The sequence below is a fragment of the Bubalus bubalis genome, chromosome 20, assembly GCF_019923935.1.
Source record: "Bubalus bubalis isolate 160015118507 breed Murrah chromosome 20, NDDB_SH_1, whole genome shotgun sequence".
NCBI lineage: Eukaryota > Metazoa > Chordata > Mammalia > Artiodactyla > Bovidae > Bubalus > Bubalus bubalis.
Window position 1 is genome coordinate 16,511,910 of NC_059176.1, and position 16,343 is coordinate 16,528,252.

General features: G+C 35.8%; 1 non-coding gene across 1 annotated transcript; it reads right to left on the bottom strand.

Annotated features, from left to right (window-relative positions):
• Positions 1-1,914: 1,914 nt before the first annotated feature.
• On the bottom strand, positions 1,915-1,986 carry TRNAS-AGA. The gene has a single exon. It is a non-coding gene; the product is annotated as a tRNA-Ser (tRNA).
• Positions 1,987-16,343: the final 14,357 nt, after the last annotated feature.

Sequence of the window (16,343 nt, forward strand, 5' to 3'; positions counted from 1 at the left end):
AACAAAGGGTTGAGTTAGAATATAAATGTAAAAGTGGCATTTATAGCATCAGGAATACTAAGTGACAGACTGTGCTAAAAACCGGTGAAAATGGTTTTTAAAAAGGATCATGTATGCCTTTTAAATATGTTAAGAGCAAGACGGTAGAGGCAGAAAATGCTATCACTTGAAGACTATTTAATATTAAAAAAGTAAAAATAACACCATTAAATAGAAACATAACCTCTAGTCTAAAAATATTTATGAAAGGAAGTAGGCTCAAGAAGTAATGGCACCCAGGATGTGAGAACCTCATAGCTGTTTTAAATGAATTTAGTTCTTTTTCCAGTTATTGAAAGAACTTAAAGGTATACTTGCACAGCAACTCATTGTTAAAACTACAGAGGAAAAAGAAATCACATTTTTTTTTAAACTTTATTTCAGAAATAGCATTCTATAAGATATAAACGGTAAACCTAATAAAACTTAGGAATTATTAAATAGATGGTTTATAAACATTTACAAAAGAAAATGATACTTAATAAAAGTCATTGTAGGTCTACCAACAAAAGTTCACCAGAAATCAAATTTATTATATTTTTTCAACATGCTTCAACAGGTTATAGCTGTTCTTTCTACTTTGTCTGTATTCATTCCTTTTCTTCTAAAAGAACCCTTTACAATGGTTTTGTGAAACTGTTCCCACTGCACTCGGATCATGGTGTTGGTATGGCCCTGTCTAGGTTTTGCCATTCAGAGAATTCCATTTCTCAGGCAGGTTGACTGTATCATCAGACAGCAAGTAGAAGCCTGGAAATTGGAACCACATGGAGAAAGGAAAACACTTCTTCTGGCACTTCTAACTAGAGGAATATATAATTTTTGGTGGCAGTTTTATATCATGAGGGGAAACTTTATTGCAAATAAAGCCAAAACACAGAACTTAAAAGCTTAAAGATGGAGATAGAATTCTAGCAACAGGATTTTATTTTTTTTGGAGTTTTTAGTTAAATAGTAAATATCACTTTTGCTTATGCCACTCTGAATTATTTGAAACTAAATTCTAGTTCTGAAATAACTCCTTGGAAGTAAGAGTATTAAAATTGAAAAGTTTTAAACTGTGAGTTGTTTATTTGCTAAAGAATACAAGCTGATGATTCCCCCTAACCTTAGTTGAGAAGATATTGATACCAGTTATACAATGGAAAAAATTGTTTATACTTCCTGGCATGTTCATGCAAAATTCATTTGGCTCTCAGATTTTCAGTTCTCTGAGGCTAAGGCTTTTGGAAACTTCTGTAGAGAAATGGCAGTACTTTAGAATATATTGACTATTTTTTGTGACTTTCAATAAGTTCTTCTCTGAGAGAGATGAGTTTCTTCTAAATAGCCTACTTGAAAGCAGAAGAATAAATACAACCTAGTGTAGAGATGCTCTTTGTGCCTATAGACAGGGACATGAGGTAGCCGAGAATCAAATAACCCTCCGTTTGACAGGACTGTAAATCTTAATACCTTGCCCTAAGCTAAAGTTCATGGTAGAAAAAACAGCTAAGGAGGTAAGAAGCAAAATGAAGACAATACTCGAAAAATGAAACTAGAGAAACCACCTCCCTTCACCTCCCTCATATAGCTAAGTTTTTCAATCTCTGATTGACAGGTGTCAACAATTATTCCCACTGCAGAGTTTAATCCATTGGGAAACAACCTTGAACAAAGGACTCGACTATTTCCATTGTCACAGAATAGTGGCCAAGCTGGAAGCCATCACACCAGTGCTACAGAGACAGCAGAGCACCAAAGTGAAAGTGAAGTCACTCAGTCGTGTCTGACTCTTTGCAACCCCATGGACTGTAGCCTACATGGCTCCTCCCTCCGTGGGATTCTCCAGGCAAGAGTACTGGAATGGGTTGCCATTTCCTTCTCCAGGGGATCTTCCCAACCCAGGGATTGAACCCAGGTCTCCTGCATTCTAGGCAGATGCTTTAACCTCTGAGCCACCAGGGAAGCCAGAGCACCAAAGCCTCTTGTAAAAGAGAAGGAATTCCCAATCAGTGGTCTAGATTCCGGAATTGTGACTGGACCAACTCTGGTTTTGGCTATTACTCCATGAAGTTTTGGGTTCCCAATGTATATTATGTAAGTTGAGTTGGTTTAAAATTTATTGGCTAACCATGTTTTTAAACTATAAGGAACTTTGCCTAGCAAAGACCGAGAGGCAATCTTGTGCTTGAACTTATATGTAATTTAACTCTGAGTGAACCTTGGCTCTTCGTGTACTTAATGACTTAAAGAATGCATCACAGACTCAAATTCTCTGTCATGAAGCAAAGTAATTAAAGAAGTTAGATGATCCCTCTTTGTAACCATGCTGTTCTAGGCCTACAAAGGCTAGTCTCTAAGCATGGGCATGATCTGTCTTTACTACCCTAAGTGGCCTGAAAAACAACAGCAATGTAGGATGTAGAGTTATTTATATAGTTAAGAAATCTTATCTTAAGGTAAAAGGGTAAAAGCAGTTAAAATAATTTTATTGGAACATTAAAAAACAGGTGAAGTATACATATTTAGCATTATATTTAATAGGGGATAAAGATACTGTAAAACAATAATTAGTCCCTTCATCTTTGTTTCTCAAAAAACTTTGATCTTGATACATTTAAATAATCAAATTTCATCTCCTCCTGTGACAGATGAGAGGCTGTCATATTTGGAAAGCCTTAAATCCTACCACTAAAAATGACCAAAATCTAGGAGAGAGGTTGAAATTCTAGAATCTAAATTGTCTAATAATTGAATTAGGATTCAAAATGCATCCATTTATTAATTTTTTATTGTCCATGTATAATTTTAAAAAAAAATTTTTTTTAGAAATATTAAAAAGAGTTGTTCCAAATTACTTACCTCATTATTTAAAGAAGCAGTAAAACAGTAAATCTGTTCCAAATGAGAATTAGAGGAATAAGGATTATATAGTCTTTCAAAAAAGGCATTTTAAAAATGAAATTGCTGGGTTAGAGCTCATATGGTTAAAGTCCTACAAGGCAATAGAACCATAAGCTTTGGGTTTTATCTTTTATTCTAAGCAGAAATGTGCAAATTAACATGTAAATTCACAGAATTGATGCTCTTACTTAATAGGAAATAGCAAAGATAAATGTAAGCACATTTCCCTAGATCAGAGGCCAACAAACCAAGCTTTCTGTCCAATCTCCTGTTTTTGTGAAGTTTTAATGTAACACAGTTTTATCTATTAATTTATGCATCATTAGTGGCTAATTTGAGTTGTTGTGACATAGAGTGTATGACCTGAAAAACCTAAAATACTTAAGAGAAAGTTTGCCTACCTCGGCCTTAGATAATTAAATGATATTTAAATAGCTTTTATTCCCAGTACCCTAGTTTGAGAAATAATTTCTAAATAGTTTTGATGACAAAAAGGTCGTTCTTTTTATGGGTCGATAAGTTCTGCTTAGTTTATCTAGGTTTAGCAAGAGTTGCATATGTAAGCCTCTTTATGCACACGGTGTCACATAACTTATGAGTCTAAATAATTAAGTTCTTTTTAGGAAATTTAGTTTGCTCTTCTAAATGCTGGAAAACCAATTGAAAGAAGTTCTCTCTACCAGAGTTATCTGTAGATTTGAGTGACTTCTTCTCTTCTTAAGGTCTACCAGATTTTCCAAGTTCCCAGCCTGACACAGAGTCACACCCTTGTCACCCAGCAGGCTGGGATGCTGGAACCTGGGTGCTAAGTCTGTTTCCTTAGAAAGATTGGGAGGTGTTGGCACCACATATAAAGTGCAATTCTTTTTCATTAATGGCGAGCTTGTTCTTACTGTGTTGTTTCATTAATGGTGGGCATTGTTTGGTTTATTAAACATGACACTCTAGGCATGCTTTTGATTATTGCATACTTAGTTTGTTCAATTATATACTAATATAGGGGGAAATTGTCTTATTATACTTATGTGAGCACCAATGTTATGAAAAATGAGACTGAATACAAATCAATGTTACCAAAATCACTTTTCATTAAAACAAAATCACTCTTTTCTTTGAAAAACAAAAAGATACACTGTTCCTTTGCATACATAGTTATATTTCTTTGCTGTTATTATTTCCAGTATGCACTCAATCACCCATATTAATTATATGTTTACCCAAGTTAACTAAACTAACCACATCACCCATCTTAATTCTAACTTTTAGTCAAATCAGCTACTATTTCACAGACAACACTGGGAGTTAGGTAATTGAAAATTGCCTGTTATATACAAGCATTTTTAACAAAGCTCATGAACAAATCTAATGATCACCTATAAACATCCATGTCATTTTCCCACCAAAGATAAAAGCACTCTGTAATATAACAAACTGAGAAATGCAGCTGTTCCTTGTGACCAGTGTTTCAGTAGTCTATCTTACTTAGGCAGTATTAGATGTGCAAAGATTGCCTATTAATGAACTCAATTTTATATCATCTAAGGTTTTAAAATTAAATAAAATTAACCTCACATACTACCGAGCAAAAATTTATTTCAGCCTTAAACTTTTTATTTTGTATTGTTGTATAGCTGATTAACAGTGCAGTGATAGAGTCAGGTGAACAGTAAAGGGACTCAGCCATACATATACATGTATCTATGAACAAAATTATTATTGATATGTTTTTCAGAAATAGGGTTTAATATAGTAGGAACTGTTTTCTTTTTTTCCTTCTTTTTAGTCCCAATATGATGTAAAAGTAAAATAGCTCATCTGATAGCCAGCATAAGCAGTTTAGGAAGTTCAAAATACCTAGATCTCTATGAAAAAAATTAAGTAATTGGTTATATATTCCAAGATGATAAATCAGAGAACATGTACTTGTATTTAGGGTTTTTTTTTAAATCATATTTTCAGACCATCTGATTGGTCTATGATTCATCTTGATTGACCAAATTTGAATTCTTATATTACAATTCTGCTGAAGTAGCAGTCTCTATAAGAGGGACTTTTAAAAAGACTACTATATTTTCAGTTTTACAAAGTTTCATTTAAAAAGTTTATTTCTGACAACTGAAGAGGATATTATTGCTATGTAAACATGTGTTAATCTCTTCAAGCCAATCAGAACAGAATTATGTTTGAGACTTTTATAATCTTATTAATAGTTGCCAAGATAGCAAAATATTTTACATTTACTAAATAAAAGGTAAATACTTTTATAGCTCTTCAGTCTTCAGTTCAGTTCAGTTCAGTCCCTCAGTCATGTCCGATTCTTTGTGACCCCATGAATTGCAGCAATGGCACCCCAGTCCAGTACTTTTGCCTAGAAAATCCCATGGATGGAAGAGCCTGGAAGGCTGCAGTCCATAGGGTCGCTGAGAGTCGGACACGACTGAGCGACTTCACTTTCACTTTTAACTTTCATGCATTGGAGAAGGAAATGGCAACCCACTCCAGTGTTCTTGCCTGGAGAATCCCAGGGACGGGGAGCCTGGTGGGCTGTCGTCTGTGGGGTCGCACAGAGTTGGACACGACTGAAGTGACTTAGCAGTAGCATTAGCAGGCCTCCCTGTCCATCATCAACTCTTGGAGTTCACTCAAACTAACAAGGGTTAATATAAAAGAAGCAGAAAAACTCATAATCTAGATCTATCTCAAAGGGCTAGCCTCCTTTCTAATAGTCAAGAAAGATTTTCTTGATTGATGTGAGATCATAGAAACATTTGAACAAATTCATAATCCAAAAAGGAAAAAAAAATCCAGCAAATCATTTTTGTTGTTTTTTGACTGACAGAAAACAGATTTAATTTTTTTCTCAATTTCCAAACCTGTTGCCACTACCTTTATGTCTTTCTCCTTCTGCTTGTTCAATTCAGTTCAGTTCAGTCACTCAGTCGTGTCCGACTCTGTGACCCCATGAATCACAGCACGCCAGGCCTTCCTGTCCATTGCCAACTCTCGAAGTTTACCCAAACTCATGAGCATCGAGTCAGTGATGCCATCCATCCATCTCATCCTCTGTCATCCCCTTCTCCTCCTGCCCCCAATCCCTCCCAGCATCAGGGGCTTTTCCAATGAGTCAACTCTTCACATGAGGTGGCCAAAGTATTGGAGTTTCAGCCTCAGCATCAGTCCTTCCAGTGAACACCCAGGACTGGTCTCCTTTAGGATGGACTGGTTGCATCTCCTTGCAGTCCCATAGCTAACAAGCTGAGAGCCATGTAGTATTGCCAGAAACCATCATTCAAGTATTTTTTTCAATCCAAAAAGTAAAGAACACTCTTAAAAAGGCTATCTAGTATAAGAATGGATAAATATATTAAAATTCCTTTTTAATAGACAACTTTCTGGAGAAGTTTTAGGTTCAAAGCAGATTTGAATGGAAAGTGCAGCGATTTCTCATTAATTCCTACCCCCAATTATGCATAGCCAACTCCTTTTTTTTTAACATTCCTCATCAGACTGATACATTTGTTAAAATCAGTGAAACTGTCAGTTTATAGATTATGTTAGGATTCATTCTTGATATTGTACATTCCATGGGTTTGGACAAATGTATAATGACAAGTATTCACATTTATAGTCTCATACAGAGTAGTTACACTGCCCTAAAAATATTCAATGACTGACTCATTTATCCCTCCCTCCCTCCTAGCCTCTGGCAACCACTGATCTTTTTACTATCTCTATAATTTTGCCCTTTTCAGAATGTCATATAGTTGGAATCATATAGTACATAAAATTTTTGATTGGCTTCTTTCAATTAGTAACATGCATTTAAACTTCCTCCTTGTCTTTCAAGGAGTTTTCAAATGAGCCTGAAGCTCATTTCTTTTTTAGTGGTAAATGATATTTCATTATCTGGATCTACCAAAGTTTAACCATGCATCTACTGAAGAGCATTTTGGTTGTTTCCAGATTTTGACAGTTATGAATAAGACTGCTCTAAATATCTATGGGCAGTTTTTTGTATGGACATGAGCTTTCAACTCTTTGGGTGAATACCAAGGAACATGATTTTAGAATCATATGGTTAAGAATGTTTAGTTTTTATTTTTTTTCTCTTAAAAAGTTTATTTTCCATATAAAGCATTAGAAACCACACACAAGAAATTTCAGCTCAAAAAATATTTTTTTTTTAAGAATGTTACATCCAAAGTGTCTTCCAACATGGCTGTGTCATTTTGCATTCCCACCAGCAGTGTTAGAGAGTTCTTGTTGTTCCACACTCGTGCCAGAATTTGGTGTTGTCAGTGTTCTAAGTTTTGGCCATTCTTAATAGGTGTGTAATGATATCATATTATTGTTTCAGTTTGCATTACCTGGATGACATGATATACAGCACCTTTTCTTGTACAGATTTGCCATCTATATATTTTCTTTGGTGAGGTGATTTGTTCTGCTATGGTCTTTGACCCATTTTTTAGTAGTTTTGTTTGTTTTCTTTTTAAATATATGATGTTGGCTTCCCTTTGAGCTCAGACAGCAAAGAGTCTGCCTGGAATGCAGGAGACCTGGGTTTGATCTCTGGATCAGGAAGATCCCCTGGAGAAGAGATTGGCAATCTACTCCAGTATTCTTGCCTAGAGAATTCCATGGACAGGCCATGGGGTTGCAAAGAGTCAGACAGCAACTAACACACATATATGTAATGTATATTTCAGGTTCACAATGTAATGGTTTGATATGGTACATATCCATGGTGAAATAATGACCACATTCAAACTAATTAACATAAACGTCTCTTCATATAGTTACCATCTGCATGTGTGTGTGTGTGTGTGGTGAGAGAACCTGAAATCTACTCTTTTAGCAAATTTCTAACATACAGTACAGTAGTAAGTATAGTCATCATGCTGTGCACCAGATCTCTAGAACTCATTCACCTTATACAATGGCAACTTTGTACCCTTTGGCTAACATGTGCTGATTTCTCTCACCTCCCCATTCCTAGTAACTACTGTTCTAGTCTATGCTTCTATGAATTCAACTTCATTCGATCTGCATATACATAACTCATGCAATATTTTTCTTAATATGTGTGGTGTATTTCACTTAACATAATATCTTCCAGTTTCTTTCATGTTGTTGCAAATGGCAAGATCTCCTCTTTAAGGCTAAATGACTTTCTGTTTGGGTGTAATCACAGTTCCTTATTCATTTGTCCATTAACAGAGACTTAGATTGTTCATGTTTTGGCTATTGTGAATAATGCTGAAGTACATATGGTTGGAGTGTTTGTCTTCTAATTGTTGACTTATAAGAGTTCTTTGTATATTTTGGATAATAATCCTTATTCAGCATGTATTTTGCAAATATTTTCTCCTAATTTGTGCTTTTTTTCATTCTCATGATACTACCTTTTGGAGAACAGAAATTTTAATTTTAGTGAAGTCCAGCTTTTTCAATTATTTCTTTCATAGATCATACATTTTGTGCTCTATCTTTAAAGGAATATTATATCCAAGGTTATCTAGGTTTTCTCCTATGTTTTCTTTTAACAGTTTCATTATGTTGCATTTAGGTCTGTGCTTCATTTTGAATTAATTTTTGTGAAGAATATAAGGTCTGAATTGATTTTTTCTTTTAGTGAAATTTTAGATTGATTTAGATTAAAATTTAGATTAAATCTAGATTGATTTAAATCCCATTTGGGATTTATACACCATTTGGTCATGGTGTATAACTCTTTTTATACAGTTTTGGATTTGATTTGCTAACACTTTTGTTGAGAATTTTGCATCCATGTTTATGAGAGATAATGATCTGTAGTTTCCTTTTCTTATAGTATCTTGTCTGGTTTTGGTATTAGAGTATTGCTGATCTCCTAGAATGAATTGGGAAGTGTTCCTTTTGCTTCTATCTTCTGAAAGAGATTATAGAGAATTGGTATAATTTCTTTCTTAAATGTCGGGTAGAAACTAGTGAACTCATCTGGACATGGTACTTTCTGCTTCAGAAAATTACTAATTGTTCAATGTGTTTAATATATCCAAGCCTATTAAGATATCTGTTTCTTCTTGCTTGAGTTTTGACAGATTGTGCCTTTTATTGGAATTCCTCCATTTTATCTAGGTTATCAGATTTGTGTATATGCATCAAAAATTTCTACTAGTGTTTTTGCATATTTCCACAAGAGTAGAGAGAAAATGGATTTATTTCAAAGAGAAGAAAAATGGATTCAGCATTTCTGAATGTTTTGAAAACTACTAAATACCATAAAGAAAAAATCAATTCAGATGAAAACTGATTTGAAAATCAGCCTGTAGGTGACAATTTTTATCAGTTCACCACACTTACTGAATAACAATCCAAGCCCTGTGTTTTAGATACCCAATGCAGCATTTCCCCCTGCTCTCTTGTCTTCCAACTCTTAACTTCCTTTGTTTTCCACTGCTATTGATTTGGAATGGCAGAATTTTGTTTAACTTGGGGGCTGATATACAAGGCTAAGCTTTGTCTACGAACATCATTCATGGCATGGATTCTGTAAGATGTGGATTTTGAGCGATTCATTTAAGACTGCTAAGAAGAGTTTAAGCTATTTTTTCTCACTTGACCAGCCTTCCTGTGGGCTGTAAGTAAAATATATGTTTTAAGTGATGGCAAGATTTAAGGGTGCAGTTAAAACATTTACTACAGATATTAAACCTAAAGTGTGGCCTCTCATACATTTTTGACACATTTTCAAGCAAGAGATCACATGAAAATCTGGTGATCATTGAGATAATGAAATTTGAATTCTAAGAACTTCTAACTTTTCTGTAATTGTAATTATGAGTGTTTGTTATCAAGTACATTTTACATAATAATTACTTTTTAGGATCAGAAGCTCAGAGGATATAAAATACTGTTGTTCTAAAGCTTTTCTAGTGACCAGTTTTTACTCTTTGTTCATATGTATAAGATATCAGATTTGACTTATTAATGATGTTAATTCAATATATTTCCTCTGTGGATTATATTTCTTTTATGGTCAGGAAAAAACCTTCTCAGACAACTGGATTTCTTTTTAATTTCCTTCATTTCACCTCCTGTGTCAAAATTGTAATGAGGATGCCCAGTATCGTATTTCTGGTGTCATCTCCCTGCTTCCATTGGGTTTTGATTATCTGTGTGATTAGGTTACTGATGTTGCTATCTACATCCTGCTTGTTCTGCTAATTTCTTTAGACACATTCTCTCAGAGAGAAAGATGAGATCTTCTGCATTGCAGCATTTTTAAAGAATTTCTTTTCAATTTCCTGTACACTTGTTTTTAAAAGAGGATTTTCCACTGTCCACTTTTGAATGATTTAAATATAATTTAAGATACAGTTATGGAAAGTAAAAAAAAAAATAACCATTTAACATGTATATTAAATTGCTGTAAAACACATGTAAGAAACAATAATGTGTGTCAGATATCAAACAGTCAAGAACACTAAATAGGTACACATCAAGATCCGTGTAATACAACACTACCATGAATGAAGGAATATATATTGTACAGTGTTATAAACTAAGAAATGTGTATCTCAATCCAAAGAAATTTGCACATGAGATCATCATTAGTTGAATCACAGGTCATTAATTATTCATAAATTCCAACTGAATAACAATATAGATTATATTTCTTACAGATTGGTCTTGCAAAGATTGGCTGATTCATGTCAATGTATGGCAAAAACCACTACAATATTATAAAGTAATTTGCCTCCAATTAAAATGAATTAATTAATTAAAAAATAAAATAAAATACACATTACTAACAAAAAAAATATAAAGCATAGACATTAAAAAAAATTGCAGTAAACATTCTTTAGTTCTCGAAGTACAGGTGCTGAAATGGAGATTTGCTTGTAGGAAATTTACTGGGGGATTCTCTCATATTAAAAGCCTATGATATCAGTTGAAAGTTTGTCTCACTTTCAAATTCATAGGCTGAAATCTTGTGGTATCAGAAGCGGGGCCCTTTGGAGGTCGAGTGGGACATGAGGGTAAAGCTGTAATGACTGGGATTAGTGCCCTTATAGGAGAGACCCCAGAGAGCCCCTTCTCCCTTTCTCTCATGTGAGGTTACAGCAAGAAGAGGCCCCCCAACCCCGACACCAGATCTGCTAGCACCTTGATCTTAGAACTTCTAACCTTCAAACTGTGAGAAATAAGTGTCATCTAGCCATTGTTCATGACTGCAGTCACTATCTGCAGTGGTTTTGGAGCCCAAAAAGTAAAGTCTGACACTGTTTCCACTGTTTCCCCATCTATTTCCCATGAAGTGATGGGACTGGATACCATGATCTTCGTTTTCTGAATATTGAGCTTTAAGCCAACTTTTTCAAGGAAAGTTATGACCAACCTAGGTAGCATATTCAAAAGCAGAGACATTACTTTGCCAACTAAGGTCTGTCTAGTCAAGGCTATGGTTTTTCCTGTGGTCATGTATGGATGTGAGAGTTGGACTGTGAAGAAGGCTGAGCACCGAAGAATTGATGCTTTTGAAGTGTGGTGTTGGAGAAGACTCTTGAGAGTCCCTTGGACTGCAAGGAGATCCAACCAGTCCATTCTGAAGGAGATCAGCCCTGGAATGTCTTTGGAAGGAATGATGCTGAAGCTGAAACTCCAGTACTTTGGCCACCTCATGCGAAGGGTTGACTCATTGGAAAAACTCAGATGCTGGGAGGGATTGGGGGCAGGAGGAGAAGGGGACGACAGAGGATGAGATGGCTGGATGGCATCGCTGACTTGATGGACGTTAGTCTGAGTGAACTCCGGGAGTTGGTGATGGACAGGGAGGCCTGGCGTGCTGCAATTCATGGGGTCACAAAGAGTCCGACATGACTAAGCGACTGAACTGAGCCATTGTTCATTAGCCACATAGTTTGTTATCTTGCTATATCAGCCAGACTGAGCAACCTGTGCGGGAGGAAATGAAGGAAGCAAAGTCTGCTCCAGGAACTGCAGTGCCATGGAAAGTTGTGCAGCTGGGTGGCCCTCAGAATTGTGAATGGGAACAAGAGGGCTGGGGTGTCCTATCCATGCATACATCAGGAACTGGGGAGGGACTTCAAGGTAGGGTGAACCAGTTTCCGTGGGCTGATAGCAGTTCTAGGGAAGTGATCAGTGGTAAACTGGCACCAGGGGAATCTCCTAGAAACTGAAAGGATGAATGCTTTCATCTGTAGTCATGGGAGTATAGGCAGCACACTTTATCTAGCCTTTACCATTGGCCAATAACCCAATAAATCCTGGTGATGTTCAGGACTTTCATATACTTTTATAATTATCATAAAAGTATCATTTGTTCATCAAACCAACAAATGTCAAAAGGTGATGCTTACTTAATGATGGTTTGAATGATACAGTAAGAAAGTAAAACTTTTCCAAAAGAGGTGAATATAAAAATAAATTACACATTGGTAGAATGTTTTAAAAGCAGTTGGAAATGAACTTTTTTAGATACCAGAAAAATGAAAAAGAAAATTCAAAATAAGGCAAAGTATTAACAGTATATTTTTCTTATTTTAGTTATTTTTGGAACGTAGATTTTGTATATAGTTTTTGAAACAGTTTTTTATACTTTTTATATCTTCTCATTTTTTTTGCCAGTGAACATCTATTATTTTGACAGACAAGTGATTTCAAAAATTAATAATGACTTTCGGGGAATAGCTTAGTATTTATAAAAGCTCCAAAGAGAGGAGTAGGTATCATGACATTATTCAATGTTTAGGCTTCTGTGTAGTTAAGGACTGACAGACAGCCAGTGATTTTGCAAATCTAGGGTTTGACATTGGTTTACTTTCTCTGGGCATTCTATTGTTATTTTTTAACATGGTTGTTTTGCCCTGAAGGTTGCATATTATTACTGCTGAATCCAGACCATGCTATCCTGAAAAGCAGCTTACTACTATATATAAATTTTGCTGATAGCAGTAATTTTTCAGTTTTGTTACACTTCACTACATCCTGGAGGAATTTATCCAGATCTCTGAGTGCTTTTTTTTTTTTTTTTTTTTTAATTCTGTTTTTTCATATCACATGTCCAGGAACAAAAAAAACCCCACAATATTATGTAAGAGACCACTCTATTCCTAGAGTGTTCTTTTCCTAAATACAGTAATCTGTAGCAACTTTTCTAGAAAAATGAAGCTTTGGGATATGTGAGGCATTTAGGGAGGAGGGATTTTGGGAGGGAGAGAGAAAGACGAGAATGTAAATGGAAAGAGATAAAGAGAAGGAAGCAAACTAGAATGATGAGGGAAATTAGAAAATGACTTCCGGTTGGTATATCTGTCTTCATTCCATTACCGATAGAAATAGCACCTATACGTCTTAGAGCCTCTGGTCCCAGGGCTAACACCATTTCCTGAAGGTGCAGGGGAAGGCCATGCTGCTTTAATTTCAGCACAAGGGCATCTGTGCTCGAAACCTACATCTTAATAAGGTAAATGGTCTGTTTTAGATATCGGATATCTAAGCACTGTTCTTTTGTATTAGCTTCATTTCTGTGTGATCAATTCTCTAGGCTGCCACGCAAATAAAATACATGGATGTGTGTATATGAAATCATTGTTCCTATAATTGTGCTGTGCCTGACCTCAAAGCAAATTGTTGATACATTTATGTGCCCTGGCTTGTTTCTTGTTATTAGAACACAGTATTTCTGAAAACACAATAGTGAATATTATCTTTTTAAAGCTTTTATCAACTTATCTACCAGAATCATGTGCTAAATGCCATGTTTAAGAGATAAATTAGTAATTCTAAATAATATGTACTGTTACCTAGTATTTATTCCTTTCACTATTATAACTGGAAAATACAGGCAACTGGTTATTCCATAAAAAGAGAGATAAATGGGATTTATATGTTGTATGCCAAAAGAAAATTATAGCTACAGGAAATGATAAACTTAAGGAAAAAATTAATATAAAGTGTCAAATCTTTATAAGTTCACAAAAGTCCATATTAAAAAAATCACCAAATTCTCTTGGATATAAATAGTATTGCTAGGAGTATGGAAACAGCTTGCTTACATTTTATTCCACAGGTGCCTTGTCATGGAAAGTTTGAAGGAAGGATATTGTTAATGTTTTCTGTATATGAAATTAGAGTTTATTAAAAATTATAAGAGTGAACTAGTAAACCTGAAAGGCAAAACATCTGTGAATCATACTGAGTATGGACCAGTAATTGATGACCACAATTTTCTTGAGGGAAGAGATTTAATACAATGCTAAAACAGACTTGAACATGCATTTCTTGGTTGTGCTTTTATATATACAACACATCTAGACACATGAATATGTGGAGCTCATACCAATTGGGAAGAAGGTCTGAATTAGGAAGAAAATGCTAGGAAACAGATAAAACTATTGAGGAATTTTTTTTAATTTTAATTTAAATTTATTTATTTTAATTGGAGGCTAATTACTTTACAATATTGTATTGGTTCTGCCACACATCAACATGAATCCACCACGGGCGTACATGTGTTCCCCATCCTGAACCTCCCTCCCACCTCCCTCCCCATACCATCCCTCCGGGTCGTTGAGGAATTTATTATTTGTTTTATAGGTAGAGGGGCTTCCCTGTTGACTCAGACAGTAAAGAGTCTGCCTGTAATGTGGGAGACCTGGGTTTGATCCCTGGGTTGGGAAGATCCCCTGGAGAAGGAAATGGCAACCCACTTCAGTATTCTTGCTTGGAGAATCCCCATGGACAGAGGAGCCTGGTGGGTTGCAATCCATGGGGTTGCAAGCAGTTGGACATGACTGAGAGACTAAGCACACGCACAGCATGAATAAATCAGGGGCCTTGCAGGTGGTGCTAGTGGTAAAGGACATGCCTGTCAATACAGGAGACATAAGAGAAGTGGGTTTAATCCCTGGGTTGGGAAGATCCCCTGGAGAAGGAAATGGCAGCCCACTCCAGTGTTCTTGCCTGGACAATCCCATGGACCGTGGAGCCTGGCGGGCTACAGTTCATGGGGTCACAAAGAGTTGGACACGAATGAAGTGACTTAGCACACGTGAATAAATCAATACCCAAATCCCTGATCATTTTGGATCTTCTTGCCAAGCTGGCTTCACAGAACTATGAGTGCCTGGGTTGGCAGTTTACTCCACTCTGGAGAGCTTAATCCAATAAAAGATGAACCTGTGTGATTTGTATAGTAATGCAGTGTCCGTTTGGCAGCTCTTTTGATTCAAACTCAGTTTAGCTGTCCTCTCCCCTCCCTTTTCTCCCCTTTATTCTTAACTAAGAGAAGGCAATGGCACCCCACTCCAGTACTCTTGCCTGGGAAATCCCATGGATGGAGGAGCCTGGGAGGCTGTGGTTCATGGGGTCACTAAGAGTCAGACACAACTGAGTGACTTCACTTTCACTTTTCACTTTCATGCATTGGAGAAGGAAATGGCAACCCACTCCAGTGTTCTTGCCTGGAGAATCCCAGGGACGGGGGAGCCTGGTGGGCTGCCATCTATAGGGTCGCACAGGACATGACTGAAGTGACTTAGCAGCAGCAAGAGCTACTCATCTAAGATATAAATGAAAAATAGAAATGAACAAAGAGCAATGTTGAAGAAAATGCAAATGTATACTTTGAAGCCATGAAAATGTTCAGGTCATCCCATAAAATAGCTTAAAATGGCCAAGAGAAATGACATTAAACAGTAAATGGCAGTGGGTCAGGGTGAATTTGGAAAAGGACAAGGGAAAAGGTCATTGCCAAAAATGAGCAAAAATGAGCTTAAGGTCACTATTGTAATATAAAGGTATCAAAATACACTTTTTAGAGGTGTTAAAGCAAGGGCTTTAAGATCCTTTAAACACTTAGTAAATGCTCATTAAATGTGAGGTGCTTTTATTATTCGCCATATAACTTTTTTTCTCTAAGTATCTCTAATACATAATAGTTTATTTTTACTTTCTAAGTTTATGCATATGGTACAATGCAGTATTTTTCACAGTACCTGATTTCTTTTACTCAACATTATGCCTTTAAGATTCATCTGTGTGTTTTGGTGAGTTTGTAGTTCATTTCCAATGCTGTATAATATCTTATAGTTTGTATATAAACGCTGTGTTTTATAATAATTCTATTATTGATGGGCATTTGATTACTTCTTGTTTGAACCTATTTTGAACACTTCTACTTTCTATACTCTTTTCCATGTATCTGGGGCATTATAAGCATGCATTTCTGTGGGCTATATACTCAGAAGTAGAAAAGGGAATATGTGTATCTTCAGTTTTAGTCAATACTGCCCAATTTTGTTCACAGTAGTTTACAAAAGCTCTATTCCCATTGCCATTTATAAGAATTCACTTTTTCACCAAAATTTTCTATTGTCAAACATTTTAATTTTGCCAATCTGATGGACTCA